The following is a 25,204-nucleotide window of genomic DNA, read 5'->3' as shown; positions in this document are numbered from 1 at the left end:
ACCTTTTAATCCTACTCTCTGTGTCCTATCTTTCAACCAGTTTTTAATCCACAGTAAAACACTACCTCCGATCCCATGGCCCTCTAATTTCCTCTGTAGTCTTTCATGAGGGACTTTTTCAAATGCCTTATGGAAATCTAGATACACAATATCAACCGGCTCACCTTTGTCCACATGTTTGTTTACTCTTTCAAAGAAATGCAGCAGATTGGTGAGGCAAGACTTTCCTTCACTAAATCCATGTTGACTTTGTCCCATTAGTCCATGCTTTTGAACGTGCTCTGTAATTTTGTTCTTGATAATAGTCTCTACCATTTTGCCCGTCTGTTCACGTTTTCCAAAAATACTAGGACTGGGGGGCATGCGATGAAACTACAGTGTAGTAAATTTAAAACAAATAGGAGAAACTTTTTCTTCTCCCAACGCGTAATTAAACTATGGAATTCGTTGCCGGAGAACGTAGTGAAGGCGGTTAGCGTGGCAGAGTTTAAAAAGGGGTTGGACGGTCCATAGACCGCTACTAAATGGACTTGGGAAAAATCCACAATTTCGGGAATAACGTATAAAATGTTTGTACATTTGGGTAGCTTGCCAGGTGCCCTTGACCTGGATTGGCTGCTGTCGGGGACAGGATGCTGGGCTCGATGGACCTTTGGTCTTTTCCCAGTATGGCATTACTTATGTCCTGATGTCAGACTCACCAGTCAATAATTTCCCGGGTCTCCTCTGGAACCTTTTTTAAATTTCGGCGTTACATTGGCCACCCTCCAATCTTCCGGTACCACACTCGATTTGAAGGATAAATTACAAATCAATAACAGTAGCTCTGCCAGCTCATTTTTTAGTTCTATCAGTACCCTAGGGTGAATACCATCCTGTCCAGGAGATTTGCTACTCTTCAGTTTGCAGAACTGCTCCATTACGTCTTCCAGGCTACAGATGTTTCATCAAGTTTTTCCGACTCTTCAGCTTCGAATACCCTGTCCGGCTCCTGTATCCCAGCCAAATCTTCCTCGGTGAAGACTGAAGCAAAGAACTCAAATAGTTTTTCTGCTATTTCTTTGTCTTCCTTGATTGCCCCTTTTACACCCCGGTCATCCAGCGGGCCAACTGATTCTTTTGCCGGTTTCCTGCTTTTAATGTATCTAAAAAAATTTTTACTATCAGTTTTCGCCTCTAACTCTTTCTTTCAAAATCCCTCTTTGCCTTTCTTATCAGCGCTTTGCATCTCACTTGACATTCCTTATGCCACTTCTTATTTTCTTCATTCGGTTCCTTCTTCCATTTTCTGAAGGATTCCTTTTTAGCTCCAATAGCCTCCTTTACCTCACTTTTTAACCACACTGGCTGTCGTTTGGTTTTCCATCCTCCTTTTCTGATAACGTGGCATATGTTTGGCCTGGTCCTCCAAGACGGTGTTTTTGAACAGCATCCATGCCTGTTGTAGGTTTCTTACCCTCTCAGTCGCTCCTCTAATTTTTTTTTTTTTTTACCGTTCTCATTTTGTCAAAGCTTCCTTTTTAAAAGTTAAACGCTGACATATTTGACTTCCTATGCTTACCTTTTTGAAAGCAGATTTTAAAGGCCATCAGGTTATAATCACTGTTGTCAAGCGGCCCCTGGACCGATACCTCCTGTACCAGATCGTACGTTCCACAAATGACTAAGTCTAGAATGTTTCCTTCTCTCGTCGGCTCCTGTACCAGCTGCTCCATAAAGCTGTCCTTTTTTTCATCAAGGACGTTTACCTCCCTAGCGTTCCCTGATGTTACATTAACCCAGTGGATTGCCACAGCATATATTGGACCAAATAAGTCAGTCCTATCTTTGTGTTGCCCTATAACCAGCTGAGTGCTGAATATTGCACCTAACCAGCTCCTGAAACCTGGAAATTCAATTCTGAAGCCTGGACATGGTCTGGCATTGAATTTCTAGGTATAATGCCAATGTGGTCAGCAAAATGCTGAGTGCCGCTGGCTGAATATTGGGCCTAATGTTCTCCAGTGTATTTTCCAACATTGTCTTTTGTCATATATGAGAAAAAAAACAACTTCTAAAAGTTCTATTGTGTTTTTGCATGCAGCAGATTGATAAAGACAAATGGAATTTGCCTTTCTCCAGGCAGGTAGTGGCACAGCAAATCTGCAGCTGGGAGGCTGATCACTATACAGTTGCCACTGCTTCTTTTTCCTATCACTCTTTTTAAGTATTAAGTTTTGAATTAATAGAGGAAGAAGCTGTGACAGTAGCTTATTGATTGGCTTCCTGACTGCACTAGCAAGTACTAGGGAAGATAAGCAGATTTACTGTGTCTCTGCCTGCTTAGAAGAGGGTGAAGCCTACTAGTCTGGCAGGACTTAAGGAATAACAATTATCAAATAAGTCATAATTGTTTTCAGTTTTCATTTTTATTTGAACTTTTCGATTAATGTTTAGTCAAAATATGCCAGATCAAATTGGGGTTCTGTCCATGTCAGCAGTGCGGAAGAAAGATCTGGAGACCCACTTAGATGTCTGTTCTCTGTGGACTTGGTCCACAATCGGGGTAGTTGCAAGCACTGTAGACAGATGTCTTCACGACCCTGAAAAGACTGCTTGATTCAGCACCAAAGCCACTATGAAGTGGAGAAGAGGCTTCTGCTTGTCTACAAAGATGGAAAAAAATTAATAATCTGCACAGAGATTAGCTAACACTGTACTTTTTATCAGATTCTCTTTGGCAGAAATACCATTCAGCTCCCTGTGTTGTGATACTGAGTTCAGTCACAAAGGAGCAGTGCCATGGGTCATCTTAATTGGAGATTTCAAGGCCCAGTGCCGTTTTCTGAATGCTCACACAGGCATGAGGTGAAGACAGCCTATAAGGTACGTTCAAATGTGGTGGAAGAATGCGGATAAAGCGGCTTGGACATCCTTAAAGGAGATTTGCCTAAGCATGGATCTATGTTTACAGTATCCTGCACTATCTGTTCTATTAAAGAGACTTTGTCAGGGCAGTAGCACTGATCAGATTTGTTTACTGCTGGCACAGCTTTCCTCAGTCATCTTAGTGGAGATATGCCAGCACACACTGTGAGCAGACTGCATCAGTGCAAGACTCGACTCATACGCTGACTTTAGTAAAATGGGGGAATACCTGAGGAAGGAGATGATGGGCTGGGAGGAAGTACAAGAAGTGGAAGGACAGTGGTCAAGGCTGAAAGAAGCTATAAATAAGGCCACAAACCTTTATGTAAGGAAAGTAAATAAAAGCAAGAGAAAAAGGAAACCGATATGGTTCTCCAAACAAGTGGCTGAGAAAATAAAGGCTAAAGAGTTGGCGTTCCAGAAATACACAAAAACTCATGAACAGGAACACGGGGAGGAATACCGGATGAAACTGAAAGAAGCAAAGAGAGAGATACGTCTGGCGCAAGCGGAAGAACAAATGGCTAGACATGTAAGGAGGGGTGACAAAAGTTTCTTCAGGTATATTAGTGAAAGGAGAATGACTAAAAAGGGAATTGTGAGACTAAAAGATACTGCGAACCGCTATGTAGATAGTGATGAAGAAAAAGCAAATTTGCTAAATAGATACTTTTGTTCTGTTTTCACAAAAGAAAATCCTGGAGCAGGACCGCGATGTACTGGAAAAAGTACAATTGAAAATGGAGCAGATACAGCATCATTTACAGAAGAGAGTGTATATGAACAACTTGAAAAGCTAAAGGTGGACAAAGCCATGGGACCGGACGGGATCCACCCCAGGATATTGAGGGAGCTCAGAGAGGTTCTGGCGGGTCCTCTTAAAGATTTGTTTAATAAATCCTTGGAGACGGGAGAGGTTCCGAGGGATTGGAGAACGGCGGAGGTAGTCCCTTTTCACAAAAGTGGTGATAAGGAAGAAGCTGGAAACTACAGGCCGGTAAGCCTCACTTCGGTTATTGGAAAAGTAATGGAAGCGATGCTGAAGGAAAGGATAGTGAATTTCCTGGAAGCCAATAAGTTACAAGATCCGAGACAACATGGTTTTACCAAAGGGAAATCGTGCCAAACGAATCTCATTGAATTCTTTGACTGGGTGACAGGAGAATTAAATCAGGGATGTGATATAGACGTAATCTACCTAGATTTCAGCAAAGCTTTTGACACGGTTCCCCACAGAAGGCTTTTAAATAAACTGGATGGGCTGAAGATAGGACCCGAAGTGGTGAACTGGATTAGGAACTGGTTGACGGACAGACGCCAGAGGGTGGTGGTGAATGAAGTTCGCTCAGTGGAGGGAAAGGTGAGTAGTGGAGTGCCTCAAGGATCGGTGCTGGGGCCGATTCTGTTCAATATATTTGTGAGTGACCTTGCCGAAGGGTTAGAAAGTAAAGTTTGCCTATTTGCGGATGATACTAAGATCTGTAACAGAGTGGACACCCTGGAAGGAGTGGAAAACATGGAAAAGGATCTGAAGAAGCTAGAAGAATGGTCTAAGGTTTGGCAATTAAAATTCAATGCCAAGAAATGCAAAGTGATGCACTTAGGGAATAGAAATCCAAGGGAGACGTATGTGTTAGGCGGCGAGAGTCTGATAGGTACGGATGGGGAGAGGGATCTTGGGGTGATAGTATCTGAGGATTTGAAGGCGACGAAACAGTGTGACAAGGCAGTGGCTGTATCTAGAAGGTTGTTGGGCTGTATAGAGACAGGTGTGACAAGCAGAAGAAAGGGAGTGTTGATGCCCCTGTATAAGTCGTTGGTGAGGCCCCATCTGGAGTATTGTGTTCAGTTTTGGAGGCCGTATCTTGCTAAGGATGTAAAAAGAATCGAAGCGGTGCAAAGAAAAGCTACGAGAATGGTATGGGATTTGCGTTACAAGACGTATGAGGAGAGACTTGCTGACCTGAACATGTATACCTTGGAGGAAAGGAGAAATGGGTGATATGATACAGACGTTCGAATATTTGAAAGGTATTAATCTGCATACGAACCTTTTCTGGAGATACGAAGGCGGTAGAAAGAGAGGACATGAAATGAGATTGAAGGGGGATACTTGGAATGCCCTCCCGCAGGAGGTGGTGGTGATGAAAACCGGTAACGGAATTCAAACATGCGTGGGATAAACATAAAGGAATCCTGTTCAGAAGAAATGCATCCTCAGGAGCTTAGCCAAGATTGGATAACAGAGCCGGTAGTGGGAGGTGGGGATAGTGCTGGGCAGACTTATACGGTCTGTGCCAGAGCCGATGGTGGGAGGCGGGGATAGTGCTGGGCAGACTTGTATGATCTGTGCCCTGAAAAAGACAGGTACAAATCAAGGTAAGGTATACAAAAAAAAGTGGCACATTTCTTGGGCAGACTGGATGGACCGTGCAGGTCTTTTTCTGCCGTCATCTACTATGTTACGCAGGTGTTCTCTCTTCATTTGAGCCACAGTGCTCGGTGGCATAATCTCAGATGACATCAACTCCATCTTGGTAACAGTAGTTGAGTCTTCTCCATCAGTGTTGTTATCTCTTCCAGAGAAGCTTTATTCCTTGAAAGATATTCAACAGATTTCTCAAAGATTACTATGAGGCCTTATCTGTTTATTATCATCAACCCCACTCCACCTGTAATGGATAAACGCTCCTGTGCAGAAACACTCGCTTATCCCAAGATCCGATTAATCTGTCTCTTCTCTCTATATTATGAGCTTTGTAGAGGCCTTTCATTAACCCCTTGCTCACCACACTCGGACATTTTTGTCCAGAATCCTCCTTAGAATTAGTGAAGTACTGTAAAGACTGATTTCTGTTCCATCTCCTACAGTACAAAATGGATCTCTGTGTGAAGGCACATCTTACCTGAGATTTGTTCAGCACATGGCAAAGAGGTTCCTTTCCTATTAACTGCAGGTAGCACAACCATGTTCAGATATTTTTGTGCTACTAAAATTCATAGAAGCTCAAAAGCCACTGTAGCTATACCGATTCTTTTGAGTCAGAGCTTACTTTGTTCGGGGCAAAATTCTGTTCATATATGGACGCCATGCTGCTTTTATTAAGTGTAGATAAGGATTGGAACACTACTGTAACTAATATATCTGGATGTATCTCCTTAATTGAAAGTAAAAGCAAGGCTCATGATTTCAAATTAAATAGGGACAAAACCAAACCAAGTCAAGACTATCTAATTATTTATTTATTTAGATTTTTGCTCACACCTTTTTCAGTAGTAGCTCAAGGTGAGTTACATTCAGGTACACTGGATATGTATATTTCTCTGTCCCAGGAGGGCTTACAATCTAAGTTTATACCTGAGGCAATGGAGGGTTAAGTGACTTGCCCAAGCTCACAAGGAGCAGCAGTGGGATTTGAACCGGCCACCTCTCGATTGCAAGACTGGTACTCTAACCACTAGGCCACTCCTCCACTAAGACAAAACCAAACCAATTCAAGACCAACGGATTTCTGAAACTGATATTAAAGGTAGAACATACTTCTGAGATATTATGTGTAATCTTAGATACCACACTTTCATTAAAACCGTAAGTGTATAATGTGAAAACTGTCTTTCTGAAACTTGGACGACTTTGTCGTATTCGTCCATTGTTTTTTCAAGATCACTAAGCCGTTTTAGTTGAAGCATGTGCTTTATCTTATTTTCATTATTGTAATAGTCTTTATTTACCCATGTCTACCAGATTTCAACAAAAACTGCAGACTTTACATAATGTTGCAGCAAAGCTGATATTTCTTTTAAAGAAATTTGATAGAGCTACCCCCTCATTACATTGCTTAGATTGATTGCCTTTCCGAGCCTGGGCACTTTTTAAATCTGGGTCTTTTGTTTTTAAAATGTTTGCTGGTTCCTTTCCAGGGTACTTAGTTACATTATTTGCTTTTCCAACTGGAATTCACACTCTCTGTGCAGCTGTTTCTTCTCCATTACGTTTCTCCTTTGTTTTGAATAGAGAGGAAGTGTAATGTACACTTCCCCTCTGCTTTATAAGAACATTTTATCATATTTTCCGTGTTAATAAGTCTGTTCAGTTCTGGAATTCTCTGCTTATTGAATTGAGAACTTCAGTCTCTAAATTTACAGAATAAAACATGAGATGTTTAGAAAAAATGTATGTTAATTATTTCAATTGGGCAATTAATGCATTCATATTTTGTATGTGTAATCTGCTTTGAACCTAGTTGGAAGTTGATGGAATATAAATACTATATTACTTTTACCAGTTCATAACCTCCTACAAGAGCAACAGCTTCATTTGTGGCAGTCTCCATTTTAAACTTCAGGCTGTTTTCTGAGAAGATGGAAGTGAAATAAGATCCAGTTAACCTAGTTTCAGCAAAATATAACTTTTGCACTCCTCACCTGTAGTTTTCAGCCATGAGGAAAGCAAGAAAATGCAGAGCTTTCCAGGCTTTTGGACCGTTTGGGCAACAAAGTGTTCTAAAGTTGCCATTGTTTTCTGCCTACATTGCAGGATGTTAGTTCAACCATACAAAGACGAACACGTATGCCAAAGCAAAAATTTAGAGCAAAAATATTGATCACCAATAGCTTTATCCTAATAAGACAGTATAGACCAGAGGTGAAATACTATTTCAAGTCCCATTTCCCTTTCCCTTTATAAGATGTTCAGTCACCCTTCACTCACGCTAATTTATCCTTCCCTCCTCTTCTCCCCAGCTTACCCTCCCCTTATCTTGTGATCGCTAAATCCAAATTCTCAAGCTATGACAAAATTTACTAAAAAGCATATTCCACTTAAATTGAAGAAGCAGACATTATTGCTTTGAATATGCTAGAAAAGAATCTCAGTCCCTGTCCTTTGCCTTACAAACCCTTAACTTGTATTATTAACTTGTCTATTTTATAAATCATTAAGCTTTTCCAGCTGCTTCCCAGGGTTGATTTCATTGTTTGTTTCTTGATATTACAACTTGCCCACCAAGCAGTTTTTGGAACATAATTACTCAGTTTCCTCTCCTCTTATGCTCCCCCCTACCTCTTTCTTTTTTGTTAAATTTGTAGCTCTTCCCTCCTCTTTTTCCCTTCTGTGTATGTCTCTTTCTCCGAGGACAAGCAGGCTTCTTGTTCTCACATGCGGGTCGACGTCCGCGTCGGCCAGGAATCGGACGGCGTTCTGCAAGCAAAATATAAAAAAGTTTTGCCAGAGTCTTCTGGCACGCGTGTAGTGCACACTGCGCGTGCGCGGGCTGATTTCCAGCCCATCGCGTGAGCGCGTTCCCTCAGTTTTTCTTTCTCCACATTGAGGAGCGGTAGTTTTTTTCTGTGCTCCTCTCAGGCCCAGGAAAGAGTCTTTGAGTTTTTGGGTTTTTTTCTCCCAATTTTTTCTTTATTTTATTATTATTGTTTAAAAAAAAAAAAGTTACTGTAGTGTACTTTTAGTTTTGTCCCCTTTCAAGTTTCCTTTGCTTTTCGTCGTGGCCGGCTTTTAGGCCGCGCGGCCGGGTTATTCCCTTATTTTTGTGCCCTTTTTCTTTTATCAGGCACAATCGCGTCTTTTGATTTCGCCGAAGCCATTTTTCTTTCCGTTTCATCGAAGACATCCAGTGGCTTCAAACGTTGTGCTCGGTGCAACCGGACCATCTCAGGTACCGATACGCATGCCTGGTGTAACTAGTGCCTTGTGCCCAACCATAGCCCAGCCGCTTGCAGTCTGTGTCTTTGTATGAAGAAGCGGACCCAAGCGTCTTGAGAAGCCCAACGAGAAAAGCTTTTTGGGGTTCGGTCCGGTCCTTCGACATCGGTACCGGGGTCGGCGGCATCGACATTGAGGGACGCATCGACGTCTGGAGCAGAGGTAATGGCCGCTGAAGGACCAATTCGCGCTGGGAGCAGTGAGGCATCGAGTGGGTCTCCAACTTCCTCGAGGCCTCCTGTTATGCAGGCTCCCCGGGACCGACCTTCGTTGGACCCGGCCCTGAGGAGGCGTGAGGATTCCACGTCCTCTTCATCGGTACCGAGGAGTCTCGACGAGCGAAGGCGAAGAAGCACCGTCATTGTTCTTCTTTGACACACAGTGCCGGGATCTCCGGGGCGTCGAAGGAATTGGCACCCGGGAAGCGTCGGCGCCAAGAGGATCACTTCCACTCTTTTCAGGAAGTGCTAATTCATCGCTCTTCTGGCAGCCAGGTACCTGCTCCCGTGCCGCAACAGATTCTGCCACTGGCTCCTTTGCCGACCATGCAGCCTTGTCTGACGGTGGCTCTCGACAAGCGCATCAGGGCTCTGCTTCCAGAGCTATTGGACGGATTGCTGTGCAAATCTGCTTCAGTGTCGGGGGTGCTTGCGTCTTCCGTACCATCTGCAGTGGCATCTGGCCCTTCCCCTGTGGTGAGGTCCCCGACCTCGGTGCCGCCTGCCACCCATGTCGACTCCCCTTCGATGTCGGTGGAGGAAGCTTCACCGCAGTCCAGGCAGGCGTCGACTTCTCAGCACCGCCATCTAGGACGTTGCTCCTTGGTGTCGAGGCAGGCTCAGTTTCGGACTGGTTAGGGATGTCTTGTCCGATACTGAAGATGAGCGTTCATGGGAGGAAGAGGAAGATCCCAGGTACTTTTCTTCTGACGAATCCTATGGGATTCCCTCGGAACCTTCCCCTCCACCAGAAAGGAGACTTCCGCCAGAGAGTCTATCCTTTACCTCCTTTGTCCGGGAAATGGCTGCGGCTATTCCCTTCCCTATGGAGGTTGAGGATGAGCCCAGTGCTGAGATGCTTGAGGTCCTAGATTATCCTCTCCGCCTGGAGAGGCTGCAACGGCTCCTTTGCATAATGTACTGAAGGAAGTCCTTATACGAAACTGGTCGTTCCCTCTGTCTAATCCGGTGATCGTGAAAAAAACTGAATCCCAATATCGGATCCATGGTGAACCTGGTTTGATGAGGTCTCAGCTACCTCACAATTACATGGTGGTGGACTCCGCCCTCAAAAGAACCAAGAGTACTAGAGACTATGCCTCGGCGCCACCAGGCAGAGAATCTAGAACCTTGGACTCTTTTGGGAGGAAGACGTATCAGGCCGCTATGCTCGCTGCCAAGATCCAGACTTACCAGCTCTCTTCACGAGCGTTCACTTGCAGGACTCGATAAGGCAACTGTCTAGCTTGGTTGATGCACTCCCTTCGGAGCAAGCCGAGTCTTTTCGCCAGGTGGTCAGGCAGCAGAAGGCGTGTCGAAAATTCCTGGCCAGGGGTACGTTCGACACTTTTGATGTATGTAGCATCCAGGATCGCTGCCCAAGGTATAGTGATGTGCAGACTCTTTTTTTTTTTTTTTTTTTTTTTTATTTTAACAAATTTTTTTATTATATAATCTCAAACACATTGAGACAATGAAATACATATTACATTTACATAATCAGTAAATCAAGGAAAATAAGACAAATATCAACTTCGTCCACCAAAAAAGAAATATGATTCCAAGATTTAGAAAACCTATCAGGAAATAAAAGAAAACTTGCATCTGCCACCTCTTAGGTCAACCTCCAGCCTGCTGTTCAGGGAGGACATACAACATTCACTTCCATTCTTGCATCTAGAAAATCAATAAGCTGTTTAGAGTCCATGAATTGATATTGTTTACCCTCCAGCACTATGTTACAAATACAAGGAAAACGCAATACAAAATTTGCTCCCACGGCCTCGGCTCTGGGGCGCAGGGCTAAAAAAGCCCTGCGCCTTACCTGCGTCTGCCTAGAGAGATCAGGAAAAACTCTAACTTTTGAGCCCATAAACAGTTTATCTAAGTGTCTTAATGAAAGTCTTAAAACAGCATTCCGGTCTGGCTCCAAAACAAAGGTGACCAGCATAGTTTTCCTCTGGGTAATAAGTTCCAATGAGTTTTCCAGGAAAGAGGTAAGGTTCATAACTTCTCCCACTACCGGTAAGAGGGGCTCTCCATCCCTCCCCTTAAGGCTCCAGATGTATTGAGCACGTGTGATAGGAGGTAATGATTCCTTATCCATCCCCAGAATCTCACTCATATATTTTTTAACCATGTCCACAGAAGAAATTAGTGGAAACTTGGGGAAATTGAGGAACCTTAGATTAAGTCTTCTAACCTGGTTTTCCAGGTATTCCAAGCGTTTATTAAGGAAATTATTATCTTTAACTAAGGCTGCTTCCAAAGTCCCCATTTCTTGTATCTTAGAATCCAAATTTCCTATCTTAGAGGACTGTTGTGCAGTCTCTTGTGCCTGGATCAGAATGGCTTGAGAAATAACTTTGATATCGTTAGCATTTTCATGAATCATGGCCTGCATGGAAGAATGAGTGCTGTAGACCATGTCCCACAGTGACTCTAATGTCACAACGGCAGGTTTAATTATACCACTTGCCAATGGAGGGGAGCGAGATAAGATCTCGCGGCGGGATAGCTTGGAAACAATTTCTTGGGGTAATACCTTTGAGGCCTGCGAGGTCGTAGAAAAGTGTTCCTGAGTCCCGTTCAAATTCGTAGAAGACCTCCCCTCAAGCAGCGCTGGTTGCACTACTCCGGTGTCCGTTGCTGCTTGGGCTGCTGTGAAAATCTCGCTCCCCGGCTGGCGTGGTGCCGTACGTTCCACAGGGCTCAGAGAAGCCCCGTCTCCGCTCTCTATCGACGTCAAAGCGTCGAGAGTTGCAGAAGGAGATGAAGAACTTAGAGGTCCTGGTTGTTTCGTCGGAAACTGTAAAGTTGTTTGTTTCATCGCTGGAAAGGCTCCAGGAGTTGAGGGGAATTCCTTCACCTTTCCCCTCCGCTTTCCCATCGCGTCGGACAGGTCCGGGGACGCGAATGATTCAAAAAAACTCAGAGCCTCGTCAGGAGCAAACCCGGGTGCGTCTGGTCACAGCGCCATCTTGAAACTCCTCCGTGATGTGCAGACTCTCATGGCTCTGACCTAGATCATTCAGTCCAGCAGCGGATGGCGGATGTTCCTTGCTGGGGGGATAACCTTTTTGGTGAGAAAGTAGAGGATCTTATTGACCAGATCAAGAAGCATAATGATGCTATGGATTCTCTCTCCCACTGGCAGTCTTCTGCTACTACCTCCTCATCCAGGAGGTTTTTTAGAGGGAAGAGGAGTGCTCCCTATTCCTATGCCAAGCGTAGGTACACTCCTGCTTCTCGACAGCCTGCCCAGGCTCAGTCCCAGCACGCTAGTTCTCGTCAACAGAGTGCGCGTAAGGCCACTGCGGCTCCCCAGCAAAAGCAAGGGACGGGCTTTTGACTGGCTCCAGTTCAGCATAGCCTCAGTAAACGTGTCCGTACCGGACCACTTGCTGGTTGGACGGAGGTTAATAGTTTTTCACCACAGGTGGCCTTTTATAACCTTTGACCGGTGGGTTCTTCAAATTGTCCGGTTATGATACACCCTTAATCTGGACTCCAAGCCTCCAAGTTGCCCACCGGGAGCTGATTCTTACAGCTCCCAGCACAAGCAGGTAGTTGCAGAGTAGCTTTTTGCCCTTCTACAGGTCCTAGCGGTCAAACCCGTTCCACCAGGGGAAGAAGGGCTGGGATTCTATTCCAGGTACTTCCTTGTGCAAAAGAAAACAGGGGGGATGCGTCCCATCCTAGACCTAAGGGCCCTGAACAAATTTCTTATCCAAGAAAAGTTCAGGATGGTTTCCCTGGGCACCCTTCTTTCCATGATTCAGGAAAATGATTGGCTATGCTTTCTGGACTTAAAGGATGCTTATACACACATCGCGATACTTCCAGCTCACGGGAAGTATCTTCGTTTTCGGCTTAGAACACAGCACTTTCAATACCATGTACTGCCTTTTGGCCTAGCATCTTAAGGCTAAGTGTTTACAAAATGCCTGACTGTAGTCGCAGCATCTCTACGCAGACTGGGAGTGCATGTGTTTCCTTATCTTGATGATTGGCTGGTGAAGAGCACCTCGAAGGAAGGTGCTGTGGAGTCCATGCGAGTGACTATTCAGGTGCTGAAGCTACTGGGGTTCATCATAAATTATCCCATCTCACCCCAGTCAAAAAATTGGAATTCATTGGAGCTCTGCTGAACACTCAGACAGTTCGAGCTTATCTCCCCGAGTCAAGGGTGGACAACCTTCTGTCCCTGGTGTCCATGGTTCGAACGTCTCAGCAGGTCACGGCTCGGCAGATGTTGAGACTTCTGGGGCACATGGCCTCTATAGTTCATGTAAAGCCCATGGCACCTCTACATATGAGTTCATCTTAATGGACCCTAGCTTCCCAGTGGTTTCAAGCTGCGGGGAATCTAGAGGATGTAATCCAGCTGTCCACCGACTTTCGGAATTCTCTTCAGTGGTGGGCGATTCGATCCAATTTGACTTTGGGGCGAGCATTCCAAGTTCCTCAGCCACGAAAAGTGCTGACAACGGATGCATCTCTCCTAGAGTGGGGAGCTCATGTAGATTGGCTGCACACTCAGGGATCCTGGTCCTTTCAGGAAAAAGGTCTGCAGATCAACCTTCTGGAATTAAGAAGAGCAATCTGGAACGCTCTAAAGGCATTCAGAGATCGGCTGCCCAACCAAATCATTTTAATTCAGACAGACAATCAGGTTGCCATGTATTACACCAACAAGCAGGAGGGCACCGGATCTCGCTCTCTATGTCAGGAAGCCGTCCAGATGTGGCTTTGGGCTCGCCGTCACGGAATGTTTCTCCAAGCCACTTATCTGGCAGGTGTAAACAACAGTCTGGCCGACAGGTTGAGCAGGATAATGCAACCTCATGAGTGGTCACTGAACATGGGCATAGTCCGCAAGATCTTGTGAGCGTGGGGCACCCCTCGGTGGATCTTTTTGCCACTCAGATAAATCACAAGGTCCCTCAGTTCTGTTCCAGGCTTTAGCCCATGACAGACTAGCGTCAGATGCCTTTCTCCTGCATTGGGGGACAGGTCTTCTTTATGCGTATCCTCCTATACCTCTAGTAGGGAAGACTTTGCTAAAACTCAAGCAAGACTGCGGAACCATGATCCTGATTGCACCGTTCTGGCTGCGTCAGATTTGGTTCCCGCTTGTTCTGGAGTTGTCCTCCGAGGAACCGTGGAGATTGGAATGTTTTCCAACCCTCATCACCCAGAACGAGGGGTCGCTTCTACATCCCATCCTCCAGTCTCTGGCTCTCATGGCCTGGATGTTGAGAGCTTAGAATTTGCCTCCTTGGGTCTTTCAGAGGGTGTCTCCCGAGTCTTGCTTGCTTCCAGAAAAGATTCCACAAAGAGGTGTTACTCTTTCAAATGGAGGAAGTTTGCTGTCTGGTGTGACAGCAAGGCCCTAGATCCTCTTTCGTGTCCTAAACAGACCCTGCTAGAATACCTTCTACACTTATCAGAGTCTGGCCTCAAAACCAACTCAGTAAGGGTTCATCTTAGTGCGATTAGTGCCTATCATCGCCGTGTAGAGGGTAAGCCTATCTCTGGACAGCCTTTAGTTGTTTGCTTCATGAGAGGTTTGCTTTTGTCAAAGCCCCTATTCACACTTCCACCAGTGTCATGGGATCTCAACGTTGTTCTCACTCAGCTGATGAAAGCTCCTTTTGAACCACTGAATTCCTGCCATCTGAAGTACTTGACCTGGAAGTTCATTTTCTTGGTGGCTGTTACTTCAGCTCGTAGGGTCAGTGAGCTTCAGGCCTTGGTAGTACAAGTACCTTATATCAAATTTCATCACAACAGAGTAGTCCTCCGCACACTCCCTAAGTTCCTGCCGAAGGTGGTGTCGGAGTTCCATCTGAACCAGTCAATTGTCTTGCCAACATTTTTTCCCCGACCTCATGCCCACCCTGGCGAGAGCAGCTTGCACACCTTGAACTGCAAGAGAGCATTGGCCTTTTACATGGAGCGGACAAAGCCCTTTAGACAGTCCGCCCAGTTGTTTGTTTCTTTTGATCCCAACAGGAGGGGAGTCGCCATTGGAAAATGCACAATCTTAAATTGGCTAGCAGATTGCATTTCCTTCACTTATGCCCAAGTTGGGCTGACTCTAGAGGGCCATGTCACGGCTCATAATGTTAGAGCCATTGCTGCATCAGTGGCTCACTGAGTCAGCCTCCTTTGAAGAGATTTGCAAGGCTGCAACGTGGTCATCAGTCCACACATTCACATCTCACTACTGCCTTCAGCAGGATACCTGACGCGACAGTCGGTTTGGGCAGTTGGTGCTGCAAAATCTGTTCGGGGTTTAGAATCCAACTCCACCCCCCTATACCCATTTTTGTTCTGTTCCAGGCTGCACTCTCACTTAGTTGTTTATGGTTTCAGGTTAATCTATGTTATGTCCTCGCCGTTGTGAGGCCCAATTGACCAATGTTCATTGTTTTGAGCGAGCCTAGTTGTTAGGGATACCCCCACATGTGAGAACAAGCAGCCTTCTTGTCCTCGGAGAAAGCGAAGATACTTACTTGTAGCAGGTATTCTCCGAGGTCTGCATGCTGATCGTTCTCACAAATCCGCCCACCTCCCCTTTGGAGTTGTTATTTGCTTCTTTTATGCTTTTTGATTTAACTGAGGGAACGACATGCGCGGTGCTCGTTGCACGTGCGCCAGAAGACTCTGGCAAAACCTTTTTTATATTTTTCTTGCAAAATGCTGTCCAATTCCTGGTCCGACGCGGACGTCGACCCACATGTGAGAACAATCAGCCTGCTGTCCTCGGAGAATACCTGCTACAGGTAATTATCTTCGCTTTCTCTGAGGACAAACAGGCTTGTTATTCTCACAAGTGGGTTGTCGTGGTCTAGCGATGCCTGGTTCGGCAAGATTGCCAGAGAAAGAAACTTCTAGAGCTTTAAGAAGTGCGAGCAGCGCTCCAATGCGCATATGTGAGTGCTTTCCCGTCCTCTTGCAAATGCGCCATCTCAGTTCTTTTTCATCCGCTTGAGAAGCTGTTTTTTTTCTTTGCTCCTCTCGCACTTCTGGTAGAGCTTTTTGAGTGACTTTTCTGTATCTTTTTATATACCGCTCATTTTTCTTTTCTCCCTCTTTGTTTTCACTATAGTTTAAAAAAAAAAAAATCCTTTTATTTCTATATTATTGCTCCACATCTAAATTTTCTTTACTTTTTGACGTAGGCTGTATTTAGGCCTGTCCCACGGGTCTCCCTGTTTTTGTGTCTTATTTATCCCCTTTTTAGGCACCATCGTAACTTTTGATTTTGTCAAAGCCATTTTTCCTTCTATGTCATCAAAGACTCCCAGTGGCTTCAAGCGCTGTACCTGGTGCAACCGGACCATCTTGTGAAAGGACACTCATTCGTGTCTGTGACCATAGCCTTTTCAATTGTGTCCTTTGTCTTCGTATGACGAAAAGGACCCATTTTTCCTGGGAGGCTCAACGTGAAAACATTTTTGGAGCCCTGTCTGGTTCTTCGACATCTGCATCGAAGTCGGAGGTGTTGGCGTTGAGTGTGGCACTGGCATTGGGAGTCATGGTAGGGATGGCTGCTGCGAGACCCCAGAACACTGGGAGCAGTGAGGCATCGAATGGGTCTCAATCTGTCTCGAGGCTTCCTGCTGTGCTGGCCCACGTGACCGTTCCTGCTATGCTGGCCCACGTGACCGTCCATTGTCGGACTCGACTCCAAGGCGACATGAGGATTCAATGTCATCCTTGGCACTGAGGAGCATGGGTGACGTGCATCGAGCGAAGGCCAAGAAACACCGTCACTGGTCTCCATCAACACTCGGTGCCGGGATCTCGGGTGTGCTGAAGGATTCAGCACCCTAGAAGTGTTGACGCCGGGAGGACCACTCCCCCTTATCCAGGAGGTGCCGATGTGTCCATCGCCCAGCAGCCGAGATCCTGCTCCTGCACCAGCCCTGGTGGTTCTGCATCCTGAGCTCCTCCCGGCTCCACAGCCTTTACCGATGGCCCTCGATGAGCGCATCCGTGTCTTGCTCCCTGAGCTTCTGGACGGCCTTCTGCACGATGTGCCTCAGCATTAGGGGTGCTTGCGCCTTCCATGCCTCCCGTTGCTGCCCTGCCTGGCTCTCACCCCGCGGTGTGGCCTCCTGCACCGCTTGCGGCACCGGTGTCGACAGCCACCCAGGCCCGGTACCCCTTTGACATCGGTGGAGGGAGCTGGCTCCTCGACACCGTTCTTGAGGGCATGGGTCCTCAACGTTGAGACAGGTCCGGTTTAGGCCATCCCTGAGGGAAGTGCTGTCTGATACCGAAGCGGAGCACTCATGGGAATCAGAAGAGGATCCCAGGTACTTTTCCTCCAATGAGACCTATGGGATACCTTCTGAACCTTCCCCTCTGAGAGGAGGCTGTCTCCACCTGAGATCCTCTCTTTCACCTCTTTTGTGCGGGAAATGGCTGAGGCCATCCCATTCCCCATAGAAGTGGAAGATGAGCCCAGGGCCAAGATGCTCGAGGTCCTGGACTACACCTTCCCTCTTAAGGAGACAGTGATGGCTTCTCTCCACGAGATACTCAAGGCAGTCCTCGTTAGGAACTGGGCTTCCCCTCTGTTTGTCCCTGTGGTCCCCCCAAAAATTGATACCGTATCCAGCCATACCAGCTCTTCATGAGCGTGTTCTTGCGGAACTCGGTGCGACAGCTGTGAGACTTGTATGAAAGTGTCCCATTGGGTAACTTCCTTTCACTAGATCTCAGAAGTGCCTATTATATCTAACTCTCCCATCTTATTTCTCAGACTTCTGAAATTTGCATACAGACATTTCAGTGTTTGTTATTCCTATTTACAACTTGCTCTGTAGTTGACAGTGATAATTTGCAATTTGTAAAATCTGCCTGCTCTTTATTTAAAGACACCTGGCCTACTTTGGTCTTTATTGCAACCTTGCTATAGGTATTGGTAAGCCCTGTCTTCCCTGTTTTGTTGATAGCAGTTAAAGGCACCTTGTTCTGATCCATTCACGTGAACAATTGTCAGCCTTCTTCCAGTTTCTAGTTTAAAACTCTAAACTAAGGTTTCCTGTGACTGTTAGATGTGCCTTATACTGATAATATGGTAACTGTAAAATAGTCCCTTTAAATGCAAGCTTCCTCATCAACCCTCCAGACCGGTCAAGACGCTTGGGTTATGCTCGCCTACCAGCAGAGGGAGACTGAGAACAGTAAACTTGAAACTATGTACATATAACCTGTGCCTAGCCATCTATAGCCAGTATTTTCTCAGTCTCAGCAGAGGGTAGACAGGCAGCCTGTGCAGCTTGCCCGGTCTGGATAGGTTGTTGTGTTTATTTTTATTATTTTCTTTTGTTCTGTGCTGATTTTCATCCCTGTACCTGGAAGATTTTGGTGTGCTAGGGGTTGCGGGTCCGCTGGGGCTCGTCTTTGTCCCCTTTGGGGTGTCACACCCGGGTGGCCGGGTCCCTCCCCCGAGCTGGCTCTCCGTTTGGGCAGCTTTGTGCCTCGGCTGCAGTTTGTCATACTGTAGCCTTGAGTGCCGGATGGTTTTAGCAGCAGCAGGGCTCAAATTAAAGGCTGCAGTAAAGTTTTATTGAAAAAAAAAAAAAGAGTCGAGAAAGGCCCAAACTTTGTTGAGAGCTATTGGAGCTGCACTCCGGAGCCTCGGAGCTGTTCAGCTGTGAGTAAGACGCTGAATTTTCCTGCTCGGGTGAGTTTCTTGGTACTTACAATTGGGGCACTTGTTTGGCGGTCAGCTGGGCTTGCAATAATGTCGGGGAAACCGCTGCGGGGCCGGTCATGTGCATGTCGGGGCATCGACGCGGTGGGGAGCGTTGCCGGTTTTGTGGGGAACTGAAGCCTCAATCCTCCGTCCCGCCGGTGTTGGCGGCGGAGGTTCCCGCGGCTAGCGTCTCGGAGGTTACGGCGCCTTTGAATAGCGGCCCTGCGGCGGTTCCGATTTTTGCGGGAACCGCCGCCATTTTGGATTCGGCGCTGCACGGGCCCGAGAGAGTCAGAGGACTGCCGGGCAGCCAATTTCCAGCGCCTTCAGGGGGTGATGCCTCAGGTAGGATCGGTTTTCCCACGGATTTCATTTAGAGTTTATATCAGGCTTGGCAGGCAGGGGGCAGTCTTGGAACGGGGGGGGGGGGGGGGGGCTAGCGCGAAGAGACCACGTGTAGAGTGGTCTGAGGATTTTGAAGGTTTTTCCCCTCCGGATTCGGAGGGTGACTTTAGCCTCCTAGAAGAGGAGGAGGGGTCGTTGGCTGGATATGATAAGGAGCTTGCACTGCCTGGGGAGGATCCCTCGGTGGTGCGCATTTTTCAGCGAGATGAATTGTCGGATCTCATTGATCAGGTGGCTGCGACCCTCAAATTTGATCCGGCGGCAGCTCCGTTAGAGGCCGGAAAGCAGGATCCGTTGGTTAAGGGGATCAGACGGGTGTCTTGTTCTTTCCCTATGAATGCGGATCTGAGGGAAATGATTACTCAGGAGTGGCAGGCGCCGGAGGCGCCGTGTAAGGTGGCTCGGGCCATGGCTAAGCTTTATCCCCTGCCGCAGGAAGATAGAGATTCGCTCAAGCCTCCGACCGTGGATGCTGTGGTTACGGCAGTGACTAAGGCCACGGCGATTCCGGTGGACGGGGGGGCTGCATTGCGAGACCCTCAGGACAGAAAATTGGAAACTTTCCTGAAGCGCAGTTTTGATTTGTCAGCCCTGGCGTTACAGGCGTCGGTCTGTGGAGGTCTGGTGGCGCGGGCTTGTTTCCGCTGGGCGGAGCGGCTCTTAGATAGCCCGCCAGGGGACAGAGCCTCTTTGACTCAAGATCTGGCTAAGTTGGAGTTGGGTTCCTCCTTTTTAGCGGATGCACTGTATGATTTGTTGCGGGCCTCGGCGAAGAACATGTCTCTAGCGGTGGCAGCTCGTCGGGCCCTGTGGTTGCGAGGCTGGATGGTGGATGCTGCGTCCAAGGCCAAGTTGTGTTCGCTCCCGTTTAAAGGCTCTTTGCTGTTTGGTGAAGAGTTGGATAAGTTGGTAAGAGGTCTTAGTGATGCTAAGGTTCCTCGGCTTCCGGAACTTCGCCCTAAGGCTTCTAGAGGATCCGCGGGTCGCGGTCGTTTTCAGGAAGCAAAGCGGTATCGGCCGGGTAGGTATTCTGGTGGGACTAGGGGTCGTTTCTTTCAGAGAACTCAGTCCTTTCGCGGTGGCCGTCGTGGAGGGCGAGGTTCCTCTTTGGGAGCGTCCGGTGCATCCCGTCCTTCTCAATGATGGTTTGGGGGCCCAGTCTCTGGTTCGCGTGGGGGCTCGCTTACGCTTGTTTTACCAGAGGTGGGTCCAGATCACGTCAGACCAGTGGGTCCTGCATATAATCCGAGACGGGTACGCGCTGGAATTCGACAGGCCTCTGTCCGACTTCTTCCTAGTGTCTCCCTGTCATTCAAGGCGCAAGGCGAGAGCGGTCCGCGATACTCTGTCACATCTGATAGCTTTAGGGGCTGTAGTCCCTGTTCCTCCAGCAGAGAGAGGAAAGGGATGTTATTCCATATACTTCGTGGTACCCAAAAAAGAGGACGCTTTTCGTCCCATTTTGGATCTCAAGAAGGTCAATGCAGCCCTAAAGGTTCCTTCCTTTCGGATGGAGACGTTACGCTCAGTCATTGTAGCGGTTCAGGAAGGGGAATTTCTGACGTCTCTAGATCTGACGGAAGCTTACTTGCACATTCCCATCCTGGAGGCGCATCAGCGTTTTCTTTGCTTTGTGGTGCTAGGGAGACATTTTCAGTTTTGCGCGCTTCCCTTTGGACTGGCCACCGCTCCTCGCACCTTCTCCAAGGTGATGGTCGTGGTGGCAGCAGCTCTTCGCTTGCAGGGCATTTTGGTGCACCCGTACCTAGACGACTGGTTGATTCGGGCCAAATCAAAGGCGGAGAGCGAGGAGGTCACCGGTCGGGTGGTGTCCTTTTTGCAATCTCTGGGCTGGGTGGTCAATCTGGGCAAGAGTCACCTAGTGCCGTCGCAGTCTCTCGAGTATCTGGGAGTCCGGTTCGACACGAGAGGCCGGGTGTTCTTGACTTCCTCTCGCATGTCCAAGCTGTAGGCTCAGATCCGTCTTTTCCGAGTCCAGAGGGTGCCGTCGGCGCGGGAGTATCTTCAGGTGTTGGGTCTGATGGCCGCATCGATAGAGGTAGTTCCTTGGGCCAGGGCGCATATGAGGCAGCTGCAGGGTGCTTTGTTGTCTCGTTGGTCCCCTCAGTTTCAGGATCTGGAGGAGAGGCTCGCTCTGTCGGAGGTTGTTCGTCGCAGTCTCAGCTGGTGGCTCCATTCTCCGAACCTAGTGAAGGGCATGCCGTTGGCCGCTCCTCAGTGGGTGGTGATGACCACGGATGCGAGTCTGTCGGGCTGGGGGGCGCGTTGTCTGGGACAGGTGGCCCAGGGACGTTGGACAGTGGAGGAGGCGTGTTGGTCCATCAATCGTCTGGAGACGCGTGCAATTCGGTTGGCTCTTCGGTCCTTTCAGTGTGTGTTAGACGGCAAGGCTGTCAGGGTTCTGTCCGACAATGCCACAGCCGTGGCGTATGTGAATCGACAGGGAGGAACAAAGAGTCCCGGGTTAGCACTAGAGGCAGCAGAGTTGCTGGTGTGGGCAGAGGCACATCTGCAGAGTCTGTCGGCGGGACACGTGGCAGGGGTGGACAACGTGAGCGCGGATTATCTAAGCAGGCACACGTTGGATCCCGGAGAGTGGGCTCTCCACCCCTCCGTGTTCGAGCGGATAGTGGTTCAGTGGGGTCGGCCGGTGTTGGATCTCATGGCGTCGTCCGCCAATGCGCAGGTCTCTCGGTTTTTCAGTCGTCGAAGAGATCCTTGAGCCGAGGGCATCGACGCGTTGGTCCTTCCGTGGCCGACTCAGCAGTTGCTCTACGTGTTCCCGCCGTGGCCGCTGGTGGGCCGAGTGGTTCAGCGGATCGGTCGTCACGCGGGATTAGTAGTTCTGATAGCGCCCAATTGGCCCCGGCGTCCGTGGTACGGAGATCTGATGCGGTTGCTGGTGCAGGATCCGATTCCCCTGGGGCCTCGGGTGAGATTGGTGCAGGGGCCGATCGAGATGGCCGACCCCTCTCCATTCTTGCTTACGGCCTGGCTCTTGAAAGGCACCGTTTAAGACATAAGGGTTTCTCGGCCAGGGTGATTGCTACGATGTTGCAGTCTCGTAAGAGGTCTACTTCCTTGGCATATGGGTGTGGTGCATTTTCGAGAATTGGTGTCAAGAGCGGGGCTATGCCCCATTGCGCGTGTCAGCGGTTGAGGTGTTGGATTTTCTTCAGGATGGTTTGGACAGAGGGCTTTCGCTCTCCTCTCTGAAGGTGCAGGTTGCAGCCTTGTCTTGTTTTAGAGGTAAGGTTCAGGGAGTATCCTTGGCGGCTTCTCCGGACGTGGGGCGGTTCTTGAAGGCAGTGAAGTTGCTTCGGCCGCCTTGCCGCCCGGTGGTTCCGCCTTGGGATTTAAATTTGGTCTTGGAGGCTCTGGTGGCGCCTCCGTTTGAACCTTTGCCTTCCATTACGTGTAAGGATCTTACTTTGAAGACAGTCTTTTTGGTGGCTATTTCTTCGGCACGTAGGATTTCAGAACTTCAGGCTTTGTCTTGCAGAGAGCCTTTCCTGTCTTTTGCCAAAGAAAAAGTGACTTTACGCACGGTTCCTTCCTTTGTTCCTAAGGTGGTGTCTTCCTTTCATGTCAATCAGGTGATTTCGTTGCCAGTGTTGGGTGATCGTGCCGGGGATTTCGTGCAGCGTCGTTTAGCTAAGTTGGATGTGCGGCGCGTGTTGCGGTCCTATTTGAGCAGAACACAAGATTTTCGATCCTCGGACAGGTTGTTTGTTTTGTTTGGAGGTCCCAAGAGAGGAGAAGCTGCCTCCAAGGCCACTCTGGCTAGATGGTTGAAGGAGACTATTGCTTCGGCTTATTTGTTGAAGCGTCGGCCGGTGCCCTCTTTACTTAAGGCACATTCTACTCGTGGAGTAGCAGCTTCTTGGGCGGAAAGTAGTTTTATTCCGCCGCAAGAGATTTGCAGGGCTGCGGCGTGGTCCTCTATCCATTCCTTTGTGAAGCATTACAGACTTGATGTTCAGGCAAAAGAAGATGCTCGGCTGTGTTGTCTTCTGCTTTACGAGGGTCCCGCCCTTAGTTGGGATACTGCTTTGGTACGTCCCAAGCGTCTTGACCGGTCTGGAGGGTTGATGAGGAAGTTGAAATTAGGCCTTACCTGCTAATTTTCTTTCCTCTAGACCCTCCAGACCGGTCAAGAGCCCGCCCGGTCTTTTATCAGAAGTATTTAGCAGCCGTGTCGATGCATAGCAGTATTTTGAGCCGTATCTATGAATAGCAGTATTTTGAGCCGTGTTCTGCTACGACTATTCCTTTAAGGTGTTGTGGGGTCGGAGAGAATTCTTTGACTCTAAGACTTTACAGAGCGGGACGCCTGGACGTCTCGTCTGTTTTCAGCACACTGTTGGTATTTGTCCTTTGGTGTTCCAGGTACAGGGTTTTTTTTCGTTTCAGAGTTGTGTTTTTTTATTCTCTGCTTTGCTAAGCGTATACTGGCTATAGATGGCTAGGCACAGGTTATATGTACATAGTTTCAAGTTTACTGTTCTCAGTCTCCCTCTGCTGGTAGGCGAGCATAACCCAAGCGTCTTGACCGGTCTGGAGGGTCTAGAGGAAAGAAAATTAGCAGGTAAGGCCTAATTTCACCATATGGAACTGTAACACTTCAAATGCTAAAAAATATTGTTCTTTAAACTGCCTGTGCTAAATGAGCAGAGTAACTTAAAATAGTCATTGTTGTTACCTATTCTAAGCCTACCTTTCCCCAGGTTTAAAAGCAATTTGCCAGCAAATAGTTCTCTCCTCCTCATGAAGTCTTTTCTGGAGTTTGCCCAATCATGTAAACTCATCTCCCCTAAGCATTTCTTCTTTGTTAGTCAAAGGTATATATAAATTGAGGGGATCTTGGGGGTGGGGGTGGAGGACTATAAAGCACGAGAATAGAGCTCATGGGCTGCGAGAGGCTTATACTTTTCCAGAAAGCTCTGAAAGATTGCATAATCTGCTTGTATGTCTGAGCTGTTTTCATTGAGCGTCCTTTATAGGCTCTGCTTTATAGAAATTACTAATAAAAAAGGCCCGTTTCTGATAGAAATGAAATGGGCGCTGGCAAGGTTTTCCTTGCAGTTGCAGCTTGGCCTCCTGCCTCCCTCCCTGTCATGTGAATTCCAGGCCCCCTTCCCTGTCCTCGGAGTTCCAGCTCTCCCTCCCTCAGTCTCTGTCGCCTGAGTTGCAGGCCTCCGTCTGTGTCCTCCGAGTTCCAGGCCCCCCTGCTTCCCTCTCCTCCGAGTTCAAGGCCCACCCCCTGGTCACTGCCTCCCTCGCTCTCCTCCTTTACACGCCCGCGCCTCCCTCCCTCTCTCTCTCTCTGTCAGTTGCAGGCCGACCTGCGTTGGCCGCTCCTCCCCCTCCCCCCTGCACCCCTGTCTTTGGAGTTCCACACCCTTGCATGTCTGTCCCTCTTCTCGGAGTTCCAGGCCCCTTCCCCTCCGAGTTCCATGCCCCTACTTCCTTCCCTCCCTCCCTGTCCTCCGTGTTCCAGAACCTCCTCCCCTTCAAGTTGCAGGAACCCCCCCTCCCCTTTGAGTTGCAGGAGCTCCCTCCCCTTCCAGTTCCAGGACCCCCTACCCACCTCCTGTTCCAGATCCAGGACCCCCCCCTACCGTTCCAGTTCCAGGACTCCCCCTCCGAGTTCCATGCACCCCCTGTCATCCAAGTTCCACACCCCCGCGCCTCCCTCCCTCTCTCTCTGTGCCCTCCGAATGGAAACAGGACGTGTGCGGCTGCCCCTCCCCTTCGTAAGTGCCGGCTGTTATTTAAAACTTCTTTCCTCGTGGTCCACCGGCAATAGTGAAGTCGAGCAGGCACGGCGCTTCACACTGCCTTTGCTTCTGTTTCAGCTATGCCTCTGGTCACGCCCTCATTTTCCTGTTTGCGGAAGAGCGGGACCAGAGACAGAGCTGAAAGAGAAGCGAAGGCAGTGTGAAGCGCTGTGCCTGCTCGACTTCACTGTTGCCGGCGGACCAGGAGGTAAGAAGTTTTAAATAACAGCCGGCACTTACGAAGGGGAAGGGCAGCCCTTCCACTCGGAGGGCACAGAGAGAGAGGGAGGGAGGCGCGGGGCGGTGGAACTCAGAGGAGAGAGGGGGTGGCGTGGAACTCGGACGGGAGTGGAAGGAGGGAGGGAGGTAGGGGGGCATGGAACTCGGAGGGGAGCTGGTTGGAACTCGGAGGGGGGGGGGGGTGATTGTATACTGT

General features: G+C 48.3%; 1 protein-coding gene across 3 annotated transcripts in view; it reads left to right on the top strand.

Moving 5' to 3' along the window:
• Nucleotides 1-25,204, top strand: part of ICE1 (interactor of little elongation complex ELL subunit 1) — a 352,896-nt gene that overhangs the window by 88,453 nt on the left and 239,239 nt on the right. The window lies entirely within an intron of this gene.

This window comes from Microcaecilia unicolor, chromosome 1, assembly GCF_901765095.1.
Source record: "Microcaecilia unicolor chromosome 1, aMicUni1.1, whole genome shotgun sequence".
Taxonomy (NCBI): domain Eukaryota; kingdom Metazoa; phylum Chordata; class Amphibia; order Gymnophiona; family Siphonopidae; genus Microcaecilia; species Microcaecilia unicolor.
This window is presented reverse-complemented; position numbering and strand designations above follow the sequence as displayed.